This window comes from Sphaeramia orbicularis, chromosome 15 (assembly GCF_902148855.1).
Source record: "Sphaeramia orbicularis chromosome 15, fSphaOr1.1, whole genome shotgun sequence".
In the NCBI taxonomy this organism is placed as follows: Eukaryota; Metazoa; Chordata; class Actinopteri; order Kurtiformes; family Apogonidae; genus Sphaeramia; species Sphaeramia orbicularis.
Genome location: NC_043971.1, coordinates 24,005,992 through 24,016,720, shown reverse-complemented (window position 1 = coordinate 24,016,720; position 10,729 = coordinate 24,005,992).

Sequence of the window (10,729 nt, the reverse complement as noted above, 5' to 3'; positions counted from 1 at the left end):
AACTTTATGGTCAGAAATCTAAATAAAACCAGTGTAATGTTCGTAAAAACATGATAATTTTTGCTATCCTTCCTATGTGACCGTGTGTGTGTATTATACCCCTGTATCTTCATGAACACCTGCCCTTGGTGTGCACAAAGTCTCCACTGTGAGGCAGTCTAGCCACACTTTTCACTGCAGTGGACAGATAATTCTAAAACACTGGTGCAATCTGTATTGACCAGCAACGCCTCATGGGTACCACTGAGATTGGCCTGAGTCAATAGGGATAATAATTATACTGTTTTATTGCTGTCTGCTGGGGTTTGTGCCTTATTTAAAAATGCGCAAACCCTCCCTCTGTCTCATGTTTTGACTCTGGTTCTCTCTGTTCTCTGTGTTGACATCCTGCTTCTCTCTCCTTTGACAGGCAGGTGTGAGAGTGTGAACGGACTGCCCTGGAGGGGGATAGACACTGACCCCAAACCGTGAGTCTCCAGGCCCGTTCATCCGGAGCCTTTTCTGGGTGCTCACGTCCACAGGCAGCCGAGAGAGTGGCCCCATGTCAGCCCTCATCAGCTTTATTTTAAAAATCTTTTTTCACTTTAATTAGAATGGGAGGTGAAGGTTTTCCCAAAATAAGGCTTCAGTGAAAGGTCAGTGGGTCATAGTGTCGCTAAGGTGTAGGTGGGGGTGACTAAAGTTTGTCTTTTCAGCTCATAGTTCAATTCAGACTGTTCAACAGAGTTATAGTCATGATTCATTGAAGTGTACTGAAATTGTTTGCGCACTCTGGAATTTCCTCGCTCTATGACCGGAATGTGAAATGTCACCACCATGAACAGACATTGTTTTGGACAAAGTTTATAATTTGATGGAGGATTTGATCAAGCAATCATGACTAAAGCCCCTGTTGAATTGTGCCATGTCTGGACAATAATACCAATCACTGTCATCCCCACATGTATGCCAGCAGAGTTAAAACTGAAGGTCATCACTATGGCAACTTTGCTGTTTAAATTGGAGTATGTTTAATCCCAATCCTCTGGCACCTGAAGACATTATCACCACAAATCCAACCGTTCGTCATCAAAAGGATGAGCCGGCTGCCCTTTAAGAGAGACCGTGCAAAAGTAACAGAGTGAGAAAAAGTTGTGTCCGTGTTTGTGTCTAAAAATACATGAGACATTCACCGTCTGAATGCCACTGAATGACATATCTGTGTCTACTTTTATTTTGCGTGGGTTTTCACTCTTATCAGAGAAGATTTGTCAATTGCTGAATAATGTTTTGATTTGACTGTGCCCTGGAAAGATCGACATCTCTCTGGCACAAATAATCACACTCCCATACTTTTTCCGTGGAATTATCTGATGCCATCATTTTGTGTGTCTTATAATATTCATCTGCTTCGGTATTGATCGTTTGACCTGTTTGTAATAACAACAGGCTGCAGCAGAACTGATTAGACTGATCAATACTAAAAGTAAAAAAATAAATAAGACAGTATTTTAGGAAAAAGTAATAACTCTTTTCAGTTATTTAGATTCTGTTTGTGCTCAAAAGCCTTCTGGGCTACCTGGTAGGATGACACCTGGCAGATGGCTCCAGAGGTGGCATAGGTACACACAGTTTTTACCCAGGTAAAAACACAGATACTTCAGTAATAAGTGCTCTGGTAAAAGAAGTCATACTGATTCAGCGTCTCTGCTCACAGCCTCTGAAAAAGGTTTAAAATGTGAAAGTAACAAAAAGGCTTTTGAAGGACTTTTCTATCAGTTGCTTTTGGCCAAAACTAACTGAACCTCAGGTGAGATTCAGAAGACTGTTAAACTATTCAAGCTCAAGATGAAATAAAAACAATATATTGAAAATATTTTATCGTAAACTTCATTCCAGTGCACAAATTGGTTTTCAATGTCAGCAGCAGGGCATGAAACATTATGACGCCTTCTATCAATCTTAAAGTGACCTTTTCCTTTCTGTTTTCTCCCATTGCGTCTTGTTGTGTGACATGCACCAATGGGTACAACAAGGGATCATCTTTTCAATGTGTTATTGTCACATGGAAACCTATTTTAAGTTAAGACGGCATGGAATGACGCAAATTACAAATAAAGTAAATAATGCTGCAATGATTAACACTATCGACCTCACAGCAAGAAGGTCCTGGGTTCTTACGTCCTTTTGGTATGGCACTGGCATGCGTTTGCATCTATGTGTGTTCTCTCTGGGTGCTCCTCACACTGTTGGAAGACATGAACTTAATAGGTTAATTGGACAATTGTGGCCATAGGCGTGCATGTGAGAGTGAATGATTGTTCATCTGTATATGTCAGCCTTGTGATAAACTGGTAATACATCCAGGGTGTACCTGGGATAGGGTCTGAACACACCACGACCCTCACAAGGATAAAGCTGTTCAGAAAATGGAACAGATGGATATTAAATAAAAAAGTAATGAGCTTGTTCAACAATGTAAGGAGTTGGTAGTACGGATATTTTTAATTAAATGTAGGAAGTAGAGGTCAAAATTGTCAGAAACCTCTACCTTGTACAGTGGCAAAGTATTGGCACTTCATTGCTTCATTGAGATTTACAGCTTCTCCCAAACTGGGAAATGAACTTCTGAACCACTGGAAGAATCTTGGTCCAGTACATGAGCAAACCTGTTCATCTAGGTCAGTCCCCTCCCTGGAGAAAGAACAGTTTTCAGTTGTCCCAAGATGGGTCAGACTGTCTTGGCAACACTAAACTTTGGCTGCAGTCCCTCAAAATAACCAACGATGAAACAAACAACTTAATGAGTTCTGTGTCAAGGACAGCAGTCTATCTTTAAATCATTGATCAGCACCTCTCAGCAAAGTGACAGCCAATATCACTGACTTGGATGGACATGATGACCAGTGGTTGCAAAAACAAACAAACACATCCAAGCTAAAAGAATACACACTGCTCAACATCAAATGCTTGCACCATTGTGAGGAGGGAACAAAAGCGCTCATGGGGAATGAGAGCGTGTGAGATGATGGCTGTGTTTACAAGTGCCTGGGTCCGGGCTGGTCGGCCCGGGTTCACCAAACGGTCACTGGTTCTGAGGTCTCCAGGTCTTGGGTCTTTTTGAAAAAGATCTGTGAAGCAGAATTAAAGTGATCTACCTCCGGACTCTGGACCATAAGGGCTTTGAAACAGGGAAGAGGAACGATAGAGAGGGGGAGAGGGGGGACCAAACAGGGAGCCAGGGGGGAGAGGAGAAGAAGAATTATGTGTAATGAGTGTGTTTCCCTGTCTGAGCTACTTTGAAATGTGTCTAAATGGCCCACCTTCTGTGAGGCTAGTCTCTGGCTGGAGGGCAGCAAGGATCCTACCAACAGGATGTGGAACTGACAGGAAACATTCACTCCACAAGGTATTCAGCACGTTTAGACATTCGTTGTATTTCCTCCAAAAAACCCTCAAGAAGACGTGAAGCAAACTGATTAGCATGGTAGCATCATTCTTGAGATAAAACACTGAAGCTTTCTATGAACTAAATCCTTTGTATGTGAATTTCTTCTGATGAAATACTTTTCACCTAAAGTTCCCAAAGTAAGTTTCAATTTTTAAGCACAGTCTTTTGTCATGTTTTACAAATGCTATATCTAATGTTTCCATCATAACTTCTAATAAAACACATTCTAATTAAAAGGCAGAGAACTGTTCTGTAGAAAGGATTAATGAGCAACATGACCAAATTTTCTGATAAACAGCATATTTCAGATGTCATATCTGTTCATTAGTGGAGAAATTCCAAGTAAACACATTTTGAGCCAATGTGCAAAATCTGGTGTCTCTACCATATGTTCTCTGTAGTTTTCACCTCCTTTCCATTATTGTCTCATGAGAAGACAATGTTTGCACTGCTTGTGTTTGAGCTATAGCTGTGGCACATGCTGTCTATTTTTGGCATCCCCATAGGATGAACAAAAGAGCAAGATTGTATAGAGAAATGCTGCTACAAAAACCTATGGATAGGTTTTTGTAGAATTACCACAGTTCTGCTAATTGTGTCTGTTTTACAAGGGAAAACAAACACTTGCATCAGTATGTCAGAGCTCTTTGGAGTTTTTAAAGCAGAGAAGTTATTGTGAACAACCTACAAAGAAGGTCAGTGTTTTTATGGATTACTGTTGAAGATGAAGGGGCAACATAAAGACGGATAACTTGTTGTTGGAGCTGACTGTTTTGAATGAGTGTAGAGGGAAAGGATGATAACAAAAGAGAGGAAAGCAGACCTTGGAGCCAAAACTAAATCACATCAGTAACCGCTGTGCCCCAGGGTGAGGGCAGGCTCAGTCAGCCGTACCATGCAACTGGGATAATTAGTTTTGGAAAGGAATATCAACTGATATAATTGAGCATTCTCCACTAATGAAGATCCTCTATGTTGTCACTGGTGAGGCGCTAATTGACGGGAGAGGGGAGGATGGTTGGGTGTGAGGAGGGGCTGAAAGGCTGTGTAGGATATGATTGTTGAAGTGTTGCCTGAGCTGGCAACCCAAACTTTTTCAGGTTTGTTGATCTCGATTAGGCAGGTTTTATTTAGCAGTTGGTGACTCACTGTCTCCTTTCATTCAGACAAAGGCCTGTTAGTGTGTGTATGATGTGCTCATTCACCAACATTCCCCATGCTCCCTCTGTAGATTTGCCCAGAGATGAAAGGCAACACGGCACCGCATTTCGTTAGAGCGAAACAGGAGTGGTAGAGGAAAAGGCAGGAATCCACATGATGGGGGCGGAGGGTGGAGGGAATTTAGGGGTTGCACAGGTCGTGTTGGGAGTTTCGATTGAGGGAAGCAGAGGGTCGAGGATTTGCGGAGGGAAGGCTGTGAGGAGGGGTCATGGTGAAATCAGTTGAGGGAATAATAGGAAAGCAAATTGGTTTTGACAAGTTTGGGGAGCTGGAAGTAATGCAGTCCTTTTAAAGAGGAGATGAGCGAATATCCAGCAAAACTATGAGATAATCAGGGGTACTATTCAGGAGCGGGGTGAGGGGAAGGACTTGAGCCAGAACACAGTGCCTGCCCGTGACCCTAAAGGGCCTGTAAAATAGGGTCAGTGTTCATGTGCAGCCTACAGGGGGCGACAGGTCAGAAGCAAAGAGAGCACTTAAAGAAAAGTGACGTTTTCATAGTTTGTGCCATTTATACCCAAACATATGGGAAACATTTGTAACATTTGGGCAAGTTGTACTCATTAACTACATTTTCATTCAGGAATAAATCATTTAGCTTGCCAAATTAAAAATGCTTCTTGTGAAGTTGTTTGTTCACTCTGAGACTGACAGACAGGACAGATGGAGAGACAGAAAAAAAGCAAGATGTATTAAAAGACAGACAGACATTTAGGAAGACAGAGAGCCATGCAGTGGGGCAGACAGACAATACCAATCTACTTCCTGTTGTCACACATCTCTAGAATCAGGCGTCGTCCCCAACAGCAGGCTGCCTGCCAGATCAGCTCCACTGGCAGCCAGATAGACAGACTGCTCACAGCAGCCAGCACGGAGACAGACTGACGCAGAGCTACCAACTAAGGTGTTTGAACACAAACAGAGGATTAACCGAGTTCTGGGCATGGAGGTGATGGTAAATACAACACCAAACAGGCCCACGCTGCAGGACAACGGGTCCAAGCAGACAAATAATTTCACACTCATTTCAAATTAATGTTGGTGGGTAATGGATTCATTGCTGGACTTTATGCATTCCAATTTGCTGAAACTGATTTAATACAAAAAAAAGGAAAGAATGCATTCAGTATGGTGCTTTTAAAAAGAAAATATCATACTTTCACCAACAAGACAAAGAGGCAGAGGGTGATCTTTTGTTGGACTAAAACTGCAAATTCCCAGTGGTGTCGACATAGAAGTAAATGGATAAGATAAAGTCAAATATGCCTCACTGTGCCTGTTGACACCTGCATTTCTTTTATTTTTTGTTTTTTCTTATGATAACACACTCAGTCATGTATACTGTGAGAGAAAAAGGACACAGCTTGATACAAGAATGCTGCCTCAACCTCTTAACCTATGTGTCTGTTGCAGAATGCAATTTGTGGTTGTCAACCTTGACAGTTTCTGAATGCAAATAAATCCAGTGGTTGTTTACATACCTCCTGCTTATCTTCATCTGAATATCTGATAAATAGTTGCCAAAAGCGCTTGTCTTAACCTGAATAAAATACAGGATGCGTGAGCATCTGGGCAGTTCAATGCACTGTCAGATAAGACGAGTATTTTCATGTTTTCAGAACAAACAAGAAAAAATAGTTTTTAATTTCTCTGGGCCACATCCATTTGAGGTAAGAACAAAAGCTGGAGTTAACTGAAATTATTTGACTCAAGTCAGCGTCTCAGTCCTCTGCTCAATAAATCATCACTTGGTTGCTGCATGGATGATTATTTCTCTGCACTACCTTACTAACTGGAAAATCCATAGTTTTGCAGCCATGTTTCTGCTCTATTCAGTCCAAGAAGAAGACAAAGCAGAAATCACACTCCCAACTAAAAAATGTTCATTCCTCACTTTCAGTTAAACACCTCCTTCTCCATGTTTTCCGTGTGACTCCATATCTCTTCACATTAGTGCAGTCCGCCGCAAAGTAGCTGCAAGAATCAGCACGCGGTCAACTGTGGCAGGGGAAAAAAGAAGGGAAGAAAGAGAAAATATTTAAGGCCTTGCTCCCTCTGTCAGCTTTCAGCTCCTTTCCCTCCTTGTTCTTGTTTTCACAGCCTCTAATCCTGGCGGCTCCAACGCGGAGCGGTCACAGGTTTTGACAGCAGACTGTAATGACCTAAGCTGTTCTCTGCGGGGGGTGTGGAGGGTAGCTGGGGTAGGTAGTTGGGGATTGGGAGAGGGTAGGGACAGAGGAATGTTTAATGAGAGGTTACTTGGTATTTTTTTTTTCAGGTGTAAAGCAATTTCACATTCTCGCCTCCAGGGGCTGAGCAGATACACTTGTGTGGAAACTGAATGCACTGGGAATACTTTAAAATAAGGGTAGGTAACTTAAAGCACTTTAATGAGCATGCTGCGGTGCTAATTTAGATTGCTGACATTTTGGAAACAAAGGCATTTCATTAAGTGTAATACATGTGACTCTAATGAGGATATGTGACCATTTGACAACTGAATGGTTAATGTATAAGGTCGTAAAGAGGTTGTGTGAGGAATAATCCACAGTCAGTAAATTACCTGTCAAAGTCGGTATAGTGATCTGCAGATACAGGAGTATCTGCAGTAAAGCTAAGCAATGCATTGCTGTAGATGTGGTTAACTGCAAAGACATTTTAGCCATTTACAAAAAAGCCTTCCTATTAAAATCTATGTTCATTAGAGTAAAGACTATATTTAAATAGAGACTATAGTTAGCCAATTAGCTAAACTGGCACCCACTGTTGTACTACTTAATATTGATCTTCAGACTGGTCTCAACCTCACTTTGTGAAGGTCTTGAAGGTCTGAACTACATTTAAGTCCAATCTAATTTGTCCATTTTTAGTTGTGTCTCAGTTTCAGACAAAAAGAACTAAAGATTTACTTCAAGACCACCACTGTTGGGATTATTTATTTATTTTTTTAAAGTATTTATTTATTTAGTTGCAGGACAGTTTGTATTGGCATTTGTTACAGAGAACAAGATGCGTTCACCAAATTTAGCAGAAGAGCTCATTTCCATCTGTTGTCCTGGACAAACGACCATCATAATAAGCCATCACATGGAACCATACTAATATACAGGAAGAAAACCATTAAACAATGACAGATATAGGAAAATATGCTCAGGCTGAACAGTTGCAGCCAAGTACATAAAAAGGGGCTTACATTCTAAAAGTACAATAATAATAAAATAAAAGAAAGAAGAAGAAAAAGAGGAAAGAGTTTTTTTAAGAGTAAATAAATAAATAATTATACAATAGCAAATTAGTCATGGAAAGAAGTACAAGAGTAAGAACTATTGAGCTAAAAACATCTGTAGAATTAACCAAAACAATTACACTGAACACTAAATTTCCAGTATTGTCAGATTTATTATTAACATCATCATCACTGTGTTTTTAAAAAGAAAATTTTTCAAACATTTCTTTAAGGTGTTGATTCTGATTCTGCTGACACAATGGAAACTTTGTGACTTGACTACAACAGGACTACCACATTCATAGCAATGTCTACCAGTTCACACTATCTCTGTGATTTTAAGTGTTTCAACAAAATAAATCAATCGTCATGACCAAGTGGACAGAACCTATCCACCAAGCAGTATTTCTGTCACAAAGGTGCACTTATGTGGTGAGAGAAAAAAATGCTTGAACAACCTATCAGGATTCTGACTATCATTGTACAATAGACTGCCTTCAATGCATAGGGTGATAAAAGCACAGCACTTACCAGCAACATTCAGTGTCTGACCAATGTGCTCCTACAAATGGAGTTTTCTATTTCTGTTGTGATCATTTCTAAGTTCCAGATGGATGGACAAGGCCAGAGCAAACTTCTCCAAAACTCTTCTCCTTACCACGGTGACATGTCTCATCCCATCTGATTGATTGTCTGAAAAGGTGCTCCTGCGAGACATCAGTGTTTTTTCTGAAAAGTTCAGGTTTTCAGCTAAAACCCCAAAGAGCAGTAGCACAAAAGAAGCACTGTGACAGGCAGCCATGTAAACTCCTCTCATTATGAACAATTAAAAAAGACACTGGCCCTCAGGAACAAAATACTCTGTGGACACAAGCCCTTACGCATGTATTCTTATGGATAAGACTGTGTGGAGCACTACTCTGCAGATCAGATGTGTCACTCAGAGTTGACTTTCTGACAGCAAGCATAAGTGGTGAAATATTCACAAAATAGCATACACTTAAAATGACACTGAATTTTTTACATGAACCTTTTTAAAAGCAAAATACCATTTGTGTGTACTTGCCTGGCTCACAACAGGACATTGCTTTTCCTGTCCCTGTTTTCCTTTGTGCTTCTTCAAACTGAGGTCATGCAGACCATTATCTGCAGCTAACACAATGCTTATGAATAAGTATTTCACATAATTCCCTTCAAAAATATCCCATTATTCATTTTAAAAATGCATGAATCTGTTTAATAAGACTAATTTGGAAGAAGAAAATCATATTCAAGATCTTCACCATTTCTGCTTTCTGCTCTGCTCATTTGATCAGCAGAAACATAATCAGATTGTCTCTCTTTATTAACAACTATAATTTATAAAAGTTATTTAAGATAAAAACCCATACTGTTTGGACACAATATTAAAATAATAGCATGACAAGTTTAAAGCTGCGTAAATATATTAAGTTTGATGTATATTTTCTGGCATATTTAGTACATCTAGCAACCAGAGTAATTTGATTAGAGCATTATATGCCTTAATTATTAAGTAAATGAAATTACAAACAAATTACAGTAGTATTGAGCTGACACTTGAAACTTGTTCTTATCAGTTACAAAACTGTTCTGAAAACTTGTAAAAGTTATCATTCTAATAAAAAATTACCAATTCAATTTATTTTCAGTACCTTCATACGTCATAAATTGACATGTTCTGTATATTTTAATAATTACATCTGCCAATCTGTAAACTAGTTAGTTATTTTTTCCTTTTTTTCCCTCATATTATTGTGCTTATCATTAAGTCATAGATGTAGAACATATAAGACACTACTGCAATGTGCAAATATGAAGGTATTGAAAACCTCAACAGCTCACTGAGTGCATGAGGCATTTTGGTTTCTTGTAGATAATATTATGCAGAATTATGGGTAATATTTGAAGAAAACACCTCAATAGGTATCGACAGCAGTGTTTCCCATCAGGGTCCAATCAAGCAAAAGTGAAAATCAACATGAAAAAGTAAATTAGCACACATCATTTATCAAGTGGGCTCATTTTTTAGCTAAAGACCTCTATTTTCTAGAACTGTTATCCTTTTTAAAATACCATTTACACAGTACAGGAGAATTTCTGAACCTTCTTCTAGGCTGCATTAAATTAACAAAAAGACATGCAAAAGACTGTCTATTACTTTGAGAAATTAAAATTCAAAATGATGGAGTTTGTGAATTCATGCTCTGGTCGCATTTCGAAAGACTGTCTGCGAACTGTTACTGAGAAATGACTCTTTATTTGTAATTTACTTATATCAGTATGGACCACCACAAGTTGTAAATAACACTGTGTTAGTATTAAATACATTCAATAAAACATTGTGATTATATCTAGCTTGTTGTTTTAAAAAATAAGTCAACATTTCGGCTGATGCATACAATGGTAAAGAGTCGTCTATATGTTACTATGGCAACCTGTACACGTGTTACCACATTCTCATGTCAATAAAACAGACTTTTCAATATTTTACTCCAGAATTTATTTTCAGCATAGTTGAACATAATATCTAAAAGGTTTTGTTCTACTTGATAACAATTTCTGTCGAGAGCCGCATGTTTTGAATGTTTGCATAAATCTTACAATATTGATGTCCGTTTTAAGTCCATGTGTTACCGAGCAGTAATCTGACATTTTTCACCTAAAAATTTTATCTCCCCAAATTTTGTTATACATAATGTTAAAGTGCTTATAAATACCTACTCAAATATGTATAATACATGCATATAAGTTACTCTGCTTAGATGACAGAGACTGTGTCCATATGATACCGCTTGGTCGGACCCATCGGCAGTCTTCAACAAAACCCCTGC